The sequence below is a fragment of the Peromyscus maniculatus genome, chromosome 2 (assembly GCF_049852395.1).
Source record: "Peromyscus maniculatus bairdii isolate BWxNUB_F1_BW_parent chromosome 2, HU_Pman_BW_mat_3.1, whole genome shotgun sequence".
Taxonomy (NCBI): Eukaryota; Metazoa; Chordata; class Mammalia; order Rodentia; family Cricetidae; genus Peromyscus; species Peromyscus maniculatus.
The window spans coordinates 1304859-1322876 of record NC_134853.1 but is presented as its reverse complement, the minus strand read 5'-3'; positions in this window follow the sequence as shown (position 1 = coordinate 1322876).

The window sequence follows — 18018 nt, the reverse complement described above, 5'->3', positions numbered from 1 at the left end:
TTAATACCAGATTCCACAGCAGTGACAAAGTGTCTTACAAATTAAAACAAAGCAAAAAACAAATCCTGGCAATAATACTAAATTAGATACAACTTGATTAATTTCATAGTTTATTTTTCAAGTGGGTAACATCCTCAGGGTGCCTAACACTGGACAGTCACAGTGTTAGTTACTGAGAACATAAAATCTTTAAAATCACACTTTGGGGGCATGAAATAAGGCTTGAAAGTTATGTGACAGAATGCAAACTTGAATTATGCCAATATAATGACTGTTGTGAGTGAATGGAAAGGATTGGGACCTAGATGAAAGATGTTTTGTTTGTCTCAACCTTTCCATCCTACCCATGGTTCTTAGATGTCTTAAAGCATGCTTGTGGTGGGAGCAGAGGATAGGTTGAATTTAAGAGGTGATTGAGGTGATTGGAAGAGTTATAAAAGCTTTCCAGATGTTTTTAGTATCTCTCCCCAAGCTGATAATCAACCTATTATAAATATATAGTAAAACCCCTGTGTTACTCTTTATGTAACTGGCTTATGTATTCTACACATATTACCTTGATTACATTTTTTTTCTTTTTCCTTCTCTAAGGAGAAAGGAATGCCATGCTGATGGATTGAATACTGAATTTTGCTGGCACTTTATGTGTGCTATCTTTTTACTTGTAAGACAGTTCCTATAGAAAGGCATTTTTATCCTGAATTACACATAATAAACCAGAGACCCAGCTGGCAACAGGCAGGGATGGCATTTAAACATGGACTATGCACCTCTGGCCCTCGGTCTTCTCTTTCACACCACACAGCTTCCTGCCTGTGTGAGAGTGCAGACTTCTTAGAAGCTGAGACGGACAGTAGCTTTGTGACTGTCCCCACCAGCTCTTAACAGAATGCCTTACACAGAATATGCGCTCTACGTAATTTGTCTAAGGAATGAAGAACCAAAGCAGACCAGCAAACATTTATTTGTTCAAAGAAATCAAATGAGCATCAATGCATAGAGCCCTTGAAGAATAAATAAGCTATCTGACATTATAATGTCAGACACATTATTACATTTCACAGTTTTTCACAATTTGCACATTCCTATTGATCCATGAAATAATTTAATTACATAGATTATTGCATTACGATATAGTTTGGTACTGCTATTTTCCCCACCATGTTTTTGGAGGGAGATAAATTCTTTCTTAGAAAAGAAATATGTAGCAGAAGAGCCTAAATAAAGATGAAAGGACTTGCAGTCAACTCTTCCATCCCTAGAATAGTACTGACAAGTTCCCTCCAGCATCTTTTAATGAATTTGTCCAGAGCTGTTTAAGAATATTCCAAGTAAGGGGGTTTCCATCCAGTCTCACGGAACACTGGAGAAAGAGATATTTTAATGGAAATTTGTAATGGCTAATTTATTTTTTTAATAATATAGTCTAACAGAAAATCCAGAACCTTAAAATGGTTCTCTAACACATTTCATATTTACTCTTGCATAATGTCAGCAGTAGAATAAAATTATCCTTTTATATTCATTTTAAGTAATTCCTTATCATTGTTTGGCCTCTTTATATATGTTGTGTTCCCATATACTTTAATTATAAAACTACTAATTTGGTACAGTTAGTGAATATTTTTAAAGTATTTAAAAATCCTTATGGATTGTCTGGTGGATTGAGAGTGTGGCGAGACCATGGAAGGAGTTGGCTAGAGTATACCTTGGAGGACCTGAAGGGAGAAAAGGGAGTGAAGGGACTGGGGAATGTGACACAATTCTATTTCAGTTAAAAACATATGTTTTTTAAAAATCATCTTATTGAGGTACATAGGGGCTGCTCCATGGACTTTCTGGTTTCAATTAAGAGGAGACACTGCTTTCTTCTGCTAAATGAGGGTGTATAGATCAATATGGAACCAAAGTAGAGACTACCATATTTTTTTTACAGGCAGGAGTCACAGAGACTTAGATTTCAATATTGAAATAGGTGACTTAATGAACATTTGATATTTTAAAATGATTTAAAACATTTCTTCATTCCTGATAGTTGTGAAATAAATGGGGAGTAGACAATTGTGTATTCTTGTCTTGTGTCTCTCTACTTCAGAATTTATTCCTTTCTCTTCTGGAAAACTATTGTTCCAGCTGACTTATGAGTTTTACACATTCATTGCCTTTGCCCACTGGATTCTTTCTGTTTCTTTAGATGTTAGCTATTCCTAAGGCTTGTCTTTACCGAGTATCTAAGTGACAGACTATTTGTGTTAATTGTAGGCACAATCCTTGTGACAGAGACCCAATGCTAAGTATTTAGCTCCCAGTTTCTTGTTCAGGATGGGGTGGGGAGTGTCACATCGTCCTTCCTGAAGTAACATCCAATGTTATTTTAGTTTGACAAATACAAAAACAAAATTTCAGAAAAGTTGTACGATATGTTCATTTCTGGAGTCTGACTCAGGTTCAGACTACATTTCTTTCTGAATGTTGCATTCAACGATTATAAAATAACTCAGTAAAGCTGTAGTATGCATATTTAATTGGCCTAACTTAATTAACTATAGGCCCCTAATCAATCATTCATCTTTCTAATACTTAGTTTCTTTATTTGTAGAACTGGAGCTTGCTTGGTTTCTTGTGAGATTGAAAGAGGTGATGTATTCAAGCCAACAGCACAGTGCTAAGGGGATAATGATGTCACAATTTTGATTAGTCTCTCTAGCTCCAGATGCACTCTGTCTTATAATCACCTTTTGGGCCTAAATTCTATGTCACTCTCTTGATGGTTTTCTCCATTTTTTCTATGCTATGATTTGAAGTGACCTCTAAAGACCCCTGAATTCAATGCTTGTTTCCGGTCTTGGTACAATGTGGGAGCTGATAGAAGTCTTATCAGGAGGGTCTAGCTGGAAGAAGCAGGCCACTGGAGGAAGTGCTTTCTTCAAAGCTAAACTTTGAATTTCCTTTGTTCCCTGTCCAGTTCAAGAAAGCATCCTCTGCCACATATTACTTCTTGATAATGTTCCACTGCATTAGGGACCCAGAATCAGTAGAGCCAAATAGTATGGACAGAAACTTCTAAAATACTGAGCTAAAGTAAGTCTCTCCTCTCTGAGTTTTTCCTCTTTCTCTTTCTCTTTTTCTTTTTCTTTTTTCATTTATTTTTTAGTGCTAGATATTCCATCACAGTGATCAAAAGTAACTAATGTAATGTCCTTTAAAAGAAAGTTCTCCATGGGCTGGAAAGATGTTCAGAGACAAAGTGAATACTGTTCTTACAGAGGACCAAAGTTTGGTACCTCGCATCCATGTCAGGTGGCTCACAAACATCTGTAACTCCAGTCTCAGAGTATCCAATCCCTCTGACATCTATGGATACCAGCATTCATAAGCTCATGCTCAGACATGAGTGTGCAAACGCACGTACACCCCCACACACAAATAAACATAAAATAAAATCTTTAAAAAGAACGTTGTTCAGTTTCTTAAAGTTCTTTCAGATTATTCGAAATGATGATAATAAAAATATTGAGGGGTTGTGCTAGTTGAGACTGATTAACAATACCTGATAAATACTGATATCGCAGATGTTTTATAGCATCCTTTCTAGGTGTATACTCTTATAATCTTCATTCACAAATGTAGAAACTGAGTTTTGGGGATGTAAAGTAACAAATTCCTGGAAGACTCCTGTCTGTCTGACTTTACCTTTATTGGTTGTATCTAGACCCTTTCTGAGAGATTCGCCACTTTATTTATTTTTTATCAGTTCTGACAATGGAATACATTCCTCAGCAAGCACAGAGCCCATAATCATTACACATTCATTGTATCTCATCACCATAGCTACAGTGATAATGGCGAGAGGAGTCTACCTGACTCATGCCCAGACAATTAATCATTCTCTTATTTATTTTTGTGCTATTATTTTGATTTATTTTATACCTGGAAGACAAACTCTTCATCATAAAAGGCACCAAATTTTCCATTTATTTGTTCATTTGTTTATGTTCATCTCATAATTCATTTAATGGTTATTATTTATATGCTATTATGTTCTGACTTTTCTGTTAATCAGCATATGAAAATGAGTATGATACAGTCCCTGACTTTTTAGAATTCACCATCCAGTCAGGAAACAGAGAATTACAGTTTATGCTACTCCAATCAATAAAGTAACACTTTGGTTACGAAAAGGAGCAAGTGATCCTATTGAAGCCTAAAATATCATATCAGTGGACAACCCAGAGACCTAGAATAAAACCAAACATGACTGGCAAAAAGGGATTTTAAAAAAAGTAAATGAAGTGATTCCTAAAGATAATTTGCTATAGTTACAGATTGTTGCCTAGACCAATTATCATCAGAGAGGCTTCACCCAATAATTGATGGAAACAGATGCAGAGACCCACAGCCAGACATTAGACAGTGCTCAGGGAATCCTGCTGAAGAGAGGGAGGAAGGATTATGGGAGCCAGAGGGGCCAAGTATATGACAAGAAAACCCATGGAATTAACTCACCTAAGTTCATAGGGACTAACAGAGACTAAACTGCCAACCAGAGAACTTACATGGGACTGACTTAGGCACATATGTTACAGTTGTGCAGCTTAGTCTTCTTGCGAGACCACTAACAGTGGGAGCAGGGGCTGTCTCTGACTCTGTTACCTGCTTTGGGGACCCCCTTCCTCCTACTGGGTTACCTCATCAAGCCTTAATAAGAGAGGAGGTGCCTAGTCTTACTGCAACTTGATATGCTATGGCTGGCTGATATACATGGGAGGACTGCTCTTTTCTGAAGAGAAAGGAGAAAGAGTGGATGGTGGGGGAGGGGAGGTTGTGGGAAAGGACTGGGAGGAGAGGAGGGGTGGAGGGGAAACTGTGATGAGGCTGAGAAAAGTTAATTAGTAATTAATAAAAAATTATGTCAGAAACATCTTTGTAAGCACAATTTATAAAACAGAAATCTGAACTTTGTAATTATGTTAAAAATAATAAGTAAAATAGTAAAAAACAAATAACATTAGCAGATTCACCACACAAAAATGGCTACTACACAACACATGAAGAACACACACACACACACACACACACACACACACACACACACACACACACACACACCAAAACCAAACTTAATTATAAAATGAACCTGACTGCATAAGGATGAAAAATGCAAATAATAATAATAATAAAGAATAATCTCACATGCAATAGAAAAATAAAATTACACAAAAACCTTTAAAAAAAGGAATAAAAAGATGGATTGATCCTCTCCTGCTGGCAGCATGAATATGAAACCAAGTTTTCAGATTGTTCAGATTTTTTTTGTACATCAAAATCAGAGATGATCTCAGCAAGCAACTCATTTTTGAAGTAGAATACTTTTAAATGCAAAGATGATAATTATAATACCACATGCAATAATGTAAATTAAATCTATTAACAGTGAACTAATTAAACCTATGTAAAAATAATGTGTGTTTACACAGAAGACATACCTAACTATTGGCTATAGCCATCTCTGAGATATAGAATGAAAAAAATCTTAATTTTTATTTAGACATAGCTGTGTATTATATCCTTTTTAAATTAAAACAGTTGTTTATTCATTTGTTGAAATACAATACAAAACATGTTAAATAAAAATTATTAAAAAAGAGTACATTGTGCCTTTTCTCTGAAGACAGAAATCACAAGATGCCTGATCATTACCTTTCATCCTGTATACCATATTCTATTGTGTGTTATCATATTTTCAAATTAATTGTAACAATGGCCTCCTCTTTCTCTTGTGATACCAAACTATCAATAGTATCTGTAATTCAATATAAATGTTTGTGATGTTCAATTAACGTATATTGATCTCTCATCATGATCCTGATTTCAACACAGCTTCCTTTACATGATGCTGTAACATCTCTACATTAGTTTCTATATTGTTTACATATCTTAAATGTTTCAATTTTTATTAGCACACAATATTCCTTGATAACTGAATTGGTAAAGTAATAATATATAAACCATGAAAAACTATTCTAGTAAGTTAATTGGGAAATAAATTATTTGATATGTGTAACATCAGGTAAAACTATTTGATGGTAAGTGCAGATTTCTAACAGTTATCATTTATGCTAGTAATACTGTGCTTCTGAAATGGGGTAGTCACAGAGAAAGAAAGGGTCCTCTACATTCTGACACATGCTTTAAAATTCATGGCCATTTCTCATACCTTAAAAGGCATTTTGTGGGCTGTGTTAGGAAAAATTGGGGGATGGGAGACAGTCTCAATAGGTTCTGCATTAGCTCATTAAATACTAAAATACCATTTCTATTTTACATAATTTAACATGGCAAACTATAAAAAAGGTGAAACTGGCAACCCCTAGGCATGCGTTTTAAAACATCCTCATTTAGATGCTAATTTTGATTCTAAGTGTATGACTGGCTTAAAAAAAAAGCCATTAACAAAGGGCCAGATTACTTAAAAGGGATTATTAGGCAAATATGTGAGGTTGTTCTGATACCAAGTGGCCCCCTTTATGGCCAAATACAACTATCCCAAGTAAAAAGGGATAAAGGTATTTGCTTTAAACTGGTAGAAAAAAAATCCTACAACAGAGGTGAAAAGAGAAAAGTAGTGAATATTCACTCCTAACACAAACCACGTAGCTAAAAGCCAACGTTCTTCTCCCTGGTGCTATAGGAATATGAATTACTGCAACAACTACAGTTTTTAGAAATCCCGGAAATGGTTGCCTGGGTGGAGCCTCTTGTAATGGTTAAGTGAACAAAAACAATTCTACTCAACAGTGTCTTACTCTGGCTTTTATGCTGATAAAATCCTCTATGTTAGAGCAGAGAGGAATAAGGAAAATAACAGCAAGAAGGAAAATGTTATCCCTGCTGAGATGGAACTCATGAATGGCAAAAATGATGCTGTAATGATATTAAAATGAGACCTGTCAAAGAGATATCAACGAATGCATGATCCTATATCAATAAATGAATGGTAGAGACAAGTAAGATGATTGAGGCAGATATTAGAGGCAGCAGTGTTGTGCTGGCTTTGAATGTGGTTGTAGCTCATTCAATTTTCTCAATCAAGAACAAAGGATGTTCTACCAGTTGAGTTAAAATACACCAGCCTCTAGAAAGAATTGTATTTACCTTTCAACTTACTAGATCATTCTTTGCATCTCACAATTGATGTCTTTGTCTTTATTGTCTTAACAGCTTTAAGTTTTCCAAGAAACAACTTGCTAAATTTTTTTCTCATTCTGTTATACGTCTTATTTAATAGTTCTGTGTGTGTTTGTATGCATGTGTATACATACATACAATGTTTTTAGAGGAAGACTTATTTTTGTGTGTGTCTTCAGCAATATAGTTTTTATAATTTAATTTAATTTTATATATCAGCCACGGATTCTCTTGTTCTCCCCCCTTTCGTTCCCCCCCTTCTCACCACCCCCTCCCACCATCCCCCCAGGTCACCCCCCCATTCCCATCTCCTCCTGGGCAAAGACTCCCCTGGGGATTGAGTTCAACCTGGTAGATTCAGTCCAGGCAGGTCCAGTCCCCTCCTCCCAGGCTGAGCCAAGCGTCCCTGAATAAGCCCCAGTTTCCAAACAGCCAGCTCATGCACTGAGGACAGGTCCCCAACCCACTGCCTGGATGCCTCCCAAACAGATTAAGCTAATCAACTGTCTCACTTATCCAGAGGGCCTGATCCAGTTGGGGGCTCCTCAGCTATTGGTTCATAGTTCATGTGTTTCCATTCATTTGGCTATTTGTCCCTGTGCTTTTTCCAATCTTGGTCTCAACAATTCTCGCTCATACAAACCCTCCTCTTTCTCGCCAATTGGACTCCTGGAGCTCCACTTGGGGCCTGGCCATGGATCTCTGCATCTGGTCCCCTCAGTCATTGGATGAGGTTTTTAGCACGACAATTAGTGTGTTTCACCATCCTATCACCAGAGTAGGTCAGTTCGGGCTTTCTCTCAACCATTGCCAGTAGTCTATTGTGGAGGTATCTTTGTGGATTTCTGGGGACCTCTCTAGAACTTTGCTTCTTCCTATTCTCATGTGGTCTTCATTTATCATGGTCTCTTATTCCTTGTTCTCCCTCTCTGTTCTTGATCCAGCTGGGATCTCCTGCTCCCCTAAGCTCTCTTTCCCTCGACCCTTGCCCTTCATTACTCCACTCATGTTCAGGCTGTTCATGTAGATCTTATCCATTTCTCTGTCATTGGACAATCCCTGTGTCTTTTTGGGGGTCCTGTTTTCTAGGTAGCCTCCCTGGAGTTGTGAGTAGCAGTCTAGTCATCTTTGTTTTACATCCAGTATCTTCCTATGAGTGAGTACATACCCTGTTGTCTTTCTGAGTCTGGGTTACCTCACTCAGGATGATTTTTTTCTAGATCCATCGAGTTGCCTGCAAACCTCAGGATGTCATTGTTTTTCTCTGCTGAGTAGTATTCCATTGTGTATATGTACCACATTTTATTTATTCATTCTTCAGTTGAAGGGCATCTAGGTTGTTTCCAGGTTCTGGCTATTACAAACAATGCTGATATGAACATAGCAAGTGCCCTTATGGTATAATTGAGCATTCCTTAGGTATATGCCCAAGAGTGGTATAGCTGGGTCTTGAGGAAGATTGATTCCCAATTTTCAAAGAAAGCGCCATATTGAATTCCAAAGTGGTTGTACAAGCTTGCATTCCCACCAGCAGTGGATGAGAGTTCCCCTAGCTATGCATCCTCTCCAGCATAAGCTGTTTTCAGTGTTTTTGATCTTAGCCATTCTGACACAGGTGTAAGTTGGTATCTCAGAGTTGTTTTGATTTGCATTTCCCTGATGATTAGGGATGTTGAACAATTCCTTAAATGTCTTTCAGCCATTTGAGTTTCCTCTGTTGAGAAGTCTCTGTTTAGTTCTATAGCCCATTTCTTAATTGGACTGTTGGGCATTTTAATGTCTAATTTCTTGAGTTCTTTATATATTCTGGATATCAGTCCTCTGTCCAATGTGGGGTTTGTGAAGACCTTTTCCCATTCTGTAGGCTGTTGCTTCACCTTGTTGACCATATCCTTTGCTCTACAAAAGCTTCTCAGTTTCAAGAGGTCCCATTGATTGATTGTTTCTCTCAGTGTCTGTGCTACTGGTGTTATATTTAGGAAGTGATCTCCTATGCCAATGCGTTCAAGACTACTTCCTACTTTCTCTTCTAGCAGGTTCAGAGTAGCTGGATTTATGTTGAGGTCTTTGATCCATTTGGACTTAAGTTTTGTGCACGGTGGCATATATGGATCTATTTGCAGACTTCTACACGTTGATATCCAGTTATGCCAGCACCATTTGTTGAAGATGCTTTCTTTTTTCCATTGTACACTTTTGGCTTCTTTGTCAAAAATTTTATTTCATAGGTATGCAGATTAATGTCAGGGTTTTCAATTCAATTCCATTGGTCCACATGTTGGTTTTTTATGCCAATAACAAGCTGTTTTTATTACTGTAGCTCTATAGTAGAGCTTGAGGTCAGGGATTGTGATGCCTCCAGAGGTTGTTTTATTGTACAGGATTCTTTTGGCTATCCTGGGTTTTTTGTTTTTCCATATGAAGTTGAATATTATTCTTTCCAGGTCTGTGAAGAATTCTGTTGGTATTTTGATGGGGATTGCATTGAATCTGTAGATTGCTTTTGTTAAGATTGTCATTTTTACTATGTTAATCCTGCCTATCCATGAGCATGGGAGATCTTTCCATTTTCTGACATCTTCAATTTCTTTCTTCAGGGACTTAAAGTTCTTCTCATATAGGTCCTTCACTTGTTTGGTTAGTGTTACCCCAAGGTATTTTATATCATTTGTGGCTATTGTAAAGGGTGATGTATCTCTGATTTCCTTCTCAGCCTGTTTGTCAATTGTATATAGGAGGGCTACTGATTTTTTTGAGTTGATCTTGTATCCTGCTATGTTGCTGAAGGTGTTTATAAGTTATATCAGTTCCTTGGTTGAATCTTTGGGGTCACTCAAGTATACTATCATGTCATCTGCAAATAGGGAAAGCTTGACTTCTTCCGTTCCAATATGTATCCCCTTAATCTCCTTATGCTGTCTTATTGCTCTGGCTAGAACTTCAAGTACTATATTGAATAAGTATGGGGAGAGTGGACAGCCTTGCCTTATTCCTGATTTTAGTGGAATTGCTCTGAGTTTCTCTCCTTTTAATTTGATGTTGCCTGTTGACTTGCTGTAAATTGCCTTTATTATGTTTAAGTATGTTCCATGTATTCCTGATCGCTCCAAGACCTTTATCATGAATGGATGTTGGATTTTGTCAAATGCCTTTTCTGCATCTAGTGAGATGATCATGTGGTTTTTTCCTTTGAGTTTGTTTATATGGTGTATTACATTGCCGGACTTTCGTATGTTGAACCACCCTTGCATCCCTGGGATGAAGCCTACTTGATCATGGTGGATAATTGTTTTGATGCGTTCTTGGAGTCTGCCAGTAAATAATTGAGTATTTTTGCATCAATGTTCATGAAGGAGATCAGTCTGTAGTTTTCTTTCTTTGTTGCATCCTTTTTTGGTTTAGGAATCAGGGTAATTGTAGCCCCATAGAAGGAGTTTGGTAATGTTCCTTCTGTTTCTATTGTGTAGAACAATTTAAAGAGTATTGCATGGTGATATTTTATTTGTACTGAAATGTGATTTTAATTTTATGTTAATAAATAAAGTTGTCCTGGGGTCAGAGCTATTAGAGCCATAGCAAGAGCGTGGTGGTTAGAAGAGCTAGGTAGATTTCTGTGTGTTCAGGGATACAGCCAGTATTGGAGACATACGTCTTTAAGACCTGGAGGGCGGTACTTACAGGCAGTGACAAGGCAGTCATGTGGTTGGGTTTACAACCAATGAGAAGGCAGAACATAAAGACTATTTAAAGACAGACAAACAGGAAGAAGCTCTCTCTCGGGGAAGTTAGGAGCACTGCAGGAGGTAAGATTTTATCTCTGAGCTCTGACCTCTCGGCTTTCTCTTTTACATTGGCTCTGTGTTTCTTATTTTAATAAGACGATTGGTTACACCTACAGTATTGGTATTAACTTTTCTTTGAAGATCTGGTAGAATTCTCTGCTAAAACCATCTGGTCCTGGGCTTTTTTTTGGTTGGGAAACTTTTAATGACTTTTTCTATTTCCATAGGGGTTATTGGACCATTTAAATAGTTTATCTCGTCTTGATTTAACTTAGGTATGTGGTACCTATCCAGAAAATTATCCATTTCTTTTAGATTTTCCAGTTTTGTGGAGTAGAGGTTTTTGAAGTATGACCTGATGATTCTCTGGATTTCCTCATTGTCTGTTGTTATGTCCCCCTTTTCATTTCTGATTTTGTTAATTTGGATGCTCTCTCTATGTCTTTTGGTTAGTTTGGATAAGGGCTTGTCTATCTTGTTGATTTTCTCAAAGAACCAACTCTTTGTTTCATTAATTTTTGTATTGTTCTCTTTGTTTCTGTTTTCATTGATTTCATCTCTTAATTTGATAATCTCCTGGCTTCTATTCTTCCTGGGAGACTTTGCTTCTTTAGAGGAAGACTTATTTTTGCTCATAGTTTCATAGGGTTTAAGTCATGGTAACTTGGCTTGAGGTACTTTGGCATGATGTCATGCCAGTGTGGGGGCAACTGAAGATGTCTGTCACCTCATGCTGGACAAAAAGCAGAGAAAAAGGAAAAGGTTGGGAATCAGAATTTTAGAAAATAAAACCTTTATTTTGTGTTTTAATTATGTGAAGGTGAATGTGCCTATGTGTGGGCATGTGCACATGAGTGCCGGTACATGTGGAGCTCAAGAGTGTCCAATTCCTTGCAATTGGAATTCCTGGCAGTTGTGAGCTAACTCAAGTGCTCAGAGATAAACTACCATCCTGTGGAAAAGTAACACACGCTCTTAACTGTTGAGCCATCTCTCTAGCCCCTGGGTATAATCTTTGAAGTTCCCTTCAGAATCTTTACAGGTACTTCCTTTAGCCTTGGTTCAGCTCCAAAACATTGTACACTTCCAAAACAGTGCCATTGGTTGAGCACTATTTGTGATGGCCAGTGTTAATTGTCAGCTTGCCAAAATTTAGAATCACCTGGAGATGGGCCTCTGGCTTGTTTGTGGGGGATTATCTTAATTGTGCTATTAGAGATGCAAAGACCTACCCTCTGGGCTGCACCATCCCCTAGATAATGGAGGGGGTCCTGAACTATATGAAGGGGAAAAGGAAAGAGCTGAGCATTAACTTGTATGTATTCATTTGTCCCTCTGTGGACCTATTTTGACCAGCTGCTTAAATTTCTTATGCATTGTCTTTTCTGTCATGACAGACTATAATCTGGAACTATGAGCAAAAACATGCCTTTCTCTCTTAATCTCTTTTGCTACAGTACTTTTTAGCACAGCAACTTGAAAAAAAAAAACCCTGAATGTTCAACACATGAATATATGTGGGTGGGAACAATTCATATTCAATACTTAAGGTGGTGCCTAAAGGCTCATGGGAATCTCAAAATGTGAAGTATATTTAATCTCCATTTTAATAACAATCAATGAAGAAAGCTATTGAACTTGAGAAGGAGTGGGGAGTACAGGAGGGCTTGTAAAGAAGAGTGAGAGGGTTGGGAATTGTGTAAACACAGTATCATGTATAAAATTCTCAAAAAATTAAAAATGCATTAAACTATAAAATGAAAAATGTTGTATTCCTTTCCAATAATCTCTAAAGTCTCAAAAGCTCTAATCTTGTTCAAAATTCTAAAATAAAAAAAAATATTCAAGTCAATATATCAGCTATAGGACCCTGTAAAATAAAATGCAAGTTATATAATCCCAAGACAAATGACAGAGTGTTCACTCCTATTCCAAAAAGTTGATATAGAAAAAGAGTAGGAAGCACTGGATGAAAGCAACACAAGTATGTAAACCCTAAGCACTCTGATCCCATGCCCAGCATCTGGAGCAGACAGTATTATGGTAAGTACCAATGATCTTGGGTATAGATGTCCCTATGGTCTTGACATTTGCATCCCACACAGACTCTTTCTTGAGAGGGTTCCACTCAGTGCCTATCACTTTCTTCAGCAATAGTTCTTACGTCTTCCAGTTTCTCTATTATGCCTTAGGTTTTGCCCTTACCAAGGGCTACCTATAGAAACCTTGGCCCTGTCACACCCTACCTCATCTCTCAGGTTTTTTTCTGAAATTTAGGTTGAAGACCTAATTTCCTAAATTCCTAATTCCAAATTAGGTTGAAGACCTAAATTCCTCTTGCAATATCAGCATCCCAGAGCTGACACAAGGTCATTCACTAGCGTCAGTGTTTGCTGGCAGGTCCATTTGCTTGAAATATTACTGCATTAGGCATTTGAGTGCATAAGTAACTAAATAGTGTGAATGGAATTCTGGAGAAGCAACTTCTAGGTGATTCTGTGTAAGCAAGGTACCAAGGAAAGGATAATCTCTTCTTAAGGGACAGGTTTTCAAATGAGTTTACTCTTTCACACACTTGAGCTTGTTGTACGTGGGATCTCGACAAGACCTGACATGCATCAAGGCATCTTTCCTACTATTTCCCTGCTCAGGAATTAGTTTCATTGTCATTGCAACAATCTTTTCAGAAATCATGACTTCCTTAAAGATAACTTCAGACACAATTTTCTGAATGAACTAAATGTTTTCCAACTCTTTCTGTTCTGCATTTTTTTACCCTCTTAATTCTCAATATTAATCTTGTTAAAACAGATGGTGATAACCATACCATATTCTGAATGGTAGACTGTTGTAAATCTTCCTGTATCACATTAATTGTCCTATGCTCTTTAAATTCAGCCTCCTGTGAAGTCTCAGGATATAGATGATCTATAGATAAATTCTTTGCACACTGTAGTACAAACTCTATTTCCCAATAGTTTTCCTTCCTGTTTTCTGAGTTCTCTAAGCCTGTCATTTATGATACATTCCTCTACACCAGTGCTTCTCAGCCTTCCTAGCACTGTAACCCTTTAATAAATTTCCTCATGTTGTGGTGACCCCAACCATAAAATTATTTTGTTGCTACTTCATAACTCTAATTTTGCTACTGTTGTGAATACTAATGTAAATATCTGATACGATGTAAGATATCTGATATGAGACCTCCAAATGTGCCATGACCACATATAGAGAACCATTGCTCTAAACAGTCTGGTCTTCTGAGCTTCCACCAGAGGCACCCATTGACAAAAGTAATTACATGGTGATGGTATTTTGTGACAGGAGACATTCTTTACCTAAAGATGGACAGAAGTACTAGCTTTATACTTTTGGCCAGGATATAAAAAGTTGTTTTGATGAAGAAAAAAAAGAATAATTTTCTCTCTGCTGTTTGTGGTCTTTAGTTGGGAGGGACTTATAACAAAGGAGAACTATCAAGAAACAGACAAACAGAAATTTATATCATGTGTATCTCATGTGTATCTGGAGAGTTTTTCTCCAGGTCCTGCCAAGCCCCCACAGTCTCCCAGTTCACTTATAAATTAATCACTCAGACACATATTACTTATAAACTGTATGACCATGGCAGGCTTCTTGTTATCTAGTTCTTCTATCTTAAATTAACCCATTTCTCTTAATCTATATCTTGCCACATGGCTTGTGGCTTACCAGTACTTTATATCCTGCTCCTCATCGTGGAGGTCTCTCTGCCTCAGCCTTCCACTTCCCAGACCTCTCCTCTCTCTTTGTCCCACCTATACTTCCTGTCTGGCTACTGGCCAATCAGCATTTTATTTATCAATCAATCATCCACAGCACTCATGCATACACAGAAGACAGAATTTACTAAAACTCAGGGGGGAATTTAAATTTTAAATTTAAACTTAAATATAATCATCCAATTAAACTAGTGTGTGTAGGAAGGCCAGGAAGAGCAGGTTAGGACCAGGATTTTCAACAGGAGGAAGCGGATTCATAGTGGTATCTTCTCCAATGAGAATTTATTTTATCTTTTTTTGTTATAGAGAGCAGACAGCCCTATGAATGGAGATCCCCTTTACTTATACAGGTTTTTTAAACAAAAGAATAAATCCTAATCTGTTTTCAGAGCTTTTGTCTGTATGTTCTCTAAATCATAACAAACTGGGAGCCAAGAAAGCATATTTTGCTGTCCTATGGTCATTTCTTGGTGTGACATACATAAATCCTCTTAACAGTAAAGGGACAGAGTTGATTTCCAGCTTATTTTTCCTTGTATGGTGGTTACAAACAGCCTTGACTATTAATGCTCAACAAACCCTTGTTAGATAGATGGATATGTGATTAGATGTATGGATGGAAGGATGGGTGAGTTTATGTTCTTCTTCATCGACCACTGAGCCTTAAAATAGTATTCACTGTGACACCCTGGCTCTCTTTTATCCTTCTATTACTTCAGTCTATATATTTTTCTCTAGCCAAAATAGATGACTCACTGTTTCCTATGTCCACCCCTCCTTTTTTTGTTCATCTGTGGCCTTGGTTCATGCTGTGAACTCCATCTGGAATATCATTTCTACCTTTCTGTAGATCTGTTTCTAAAAAGATAACCTGCATTCAAGTTCCATCATAAATACTAACTTCTCATACACTTTCTTCTTCACTTAATGAAACATTTTTTTCTTCCAGATTCTAATTTTTTATTTCTAGTTTTCTTCTATTGTAATATTCCTAATTTTAAACTCTCAAGTTGCTTATCATCCTCATTTCATCTTTGTTATCTCATTTTGCCTTATATATATTAGTTGATCATAAACTCCTTAAGGGCAGAAAATATAAACTTATTTTGCCTTCTTTAATACTGCTTTTGAAATTACAAACTGAAACACACTAATGGCTTTTAAGATTAATTTATAGGACCAGTCATTTTGTGTGAAATAGATTAGAAGTAGTTATTGATTAGAATACTATGAAAAGCATCAGATTGCAAGGTCAAATATTGTTTCACAAAATTTCATTTAAGTCATGGAAATATATTTAGACTAGTATCATATATTTCTTTTGTTTATTTTAGTCAAATCATCCAAAGTCATGACCATAGAGCATTTAGCTCAGGTATTTATACATAAGAATTAATAATTTTAGTGGTGATTAATTAGCTTGAATGCATTCATTTATTAAAAGCATAATTGTTAACCATGAGTTATATATATTTCTGCAAACACACTTTATTGTGTCTATGATATTTATAATTATTTCTTCAGTTCAGGAACAATAGAAGAGCTAACATTGGCAGTGTTGTTTTAGACTAACAGAGAAAAATATGCTAAGTAGAAACTAGTTTTTACTATTTAGGGACACGTTAATGTTCAGCAGCTTTTGAAATGTTTCTATTTGAATAGTGTGGTCCATTTCTATTCAACCCCAATGCTTTTTGTTCTTAATTCTAGTCTCATGAAAGGGCTCTAAATAAATGTAGATTTCAATTAAAAAAGGCTAGACTGTTATTTATAATTAAACAACCTAATAGTGTGAGATTGTTTACTAGCCAAATGAAATAGAAATGGTGGCTTTGACAATAAATTCCGGGTTGGAGCTTGTTGCTGCACATTTGACTTTCTGTTATGCCAACACAGCTGGAGGCAGATGGTAGAAGTGGTTCCCAGGAGCCTGCACATGAATAATGGTAGACCAAGGGAGCCCAGCCCTGCAGGAGGGCTCTGGCGAGGCCACTTTTAGGAGTGACTTGGAAATACCTTTTTGTGTTCAAAGTATTGTTACCTCTGAACAAGCTAGAGACCCCCTGCTAAAAAGCCGGAAATAATCAGAGAGCAATGCACTTTGAAATGAAAATGGTTCCTTCATATATAAACACCTACACCCCTTAGCAGACTGCACATGAAGTATGGGTCTGTTTCTCCTTTCTGTTTGGGTTCACTGGAAACCCAAAGTCTCTTTTTTCCCCTTAACCTTAGTAGGGATCATAATTAACTATTGATAATATCAATTTTAGCCTATATATTCTTCTGCCGCTGCTTAAAAGAGCATCTTTCTCTGCCTCTGTCTCTGTGTACATGTGTGTATGTCTGCCTGGACCGTGCATGTATGTGTACACACACACAAATGTGAAGGTTGCAGAAGGGCATAAGAGTTCTCTTCAATCACTCTTCCTCTTGGGTTTTCAGACAAGGGCTCTTATTGAATCTGATTAATGAGGTTGGCTGACCAACAAGCTCTTAGGATCCTCCTGACTCTATCTTCCCAGTTTGTGGATTCCAGACATGTACTACTGTGTTGGGTCTTTTCATGGGTGCTGCTCATCTGACTTAGGCTTTCATGCTTCCATGTCAAGTACTTTACCCTCTATTGCAGAGCATTCTACTCAACTCTGCTCCCTTTTTCTTTTACTGATGCTGGTAATAAGTGCAAGATGGACACATGTACATCTCTCTGTCTTGAGGGTTCTTGCTACACTGAGTATATGAAGTGAGGATCCACATGAGTAGCCCTTTCCTCTATAAGATTGATCATTTTAGTTCAGGTCTACGTTTTCAAATGTATTATCATTACATTATTATTATTATTATTATTATTTAATGAGATGTTCTTGTAAGCAATAGATGTGATTAGAAGTAAATGCTTACTTAAAAAAAAGAAAGAAAAGGCCAGATGTGGTTACACACACACGAAAATCCAGCACTTGGGAGATTGATGAAAGGGAATTGGAAATTTAGGGCTTATCCGGGCTATATAAAGACTTTGACTCAAAATACACAGTTGAAGGAAGAAAACAAAAGGTTATAGTATCAACAATATAATACACATTTATTGAGTACTGTGTGTCTGAATACTTACATAAATCCTTTCATTTAACCACTAAGAGACCTCTATTCAGAAAGAGCTAATCATGATGAAATTAATATTTGGGAAAGTTAAATTCCTTAGTCATTGTCACACAGGTAAAAGGTTATTTGGATGTATTGAAGTAATCTGATTCAAGAATATGACCTTATAAATTACATCACGA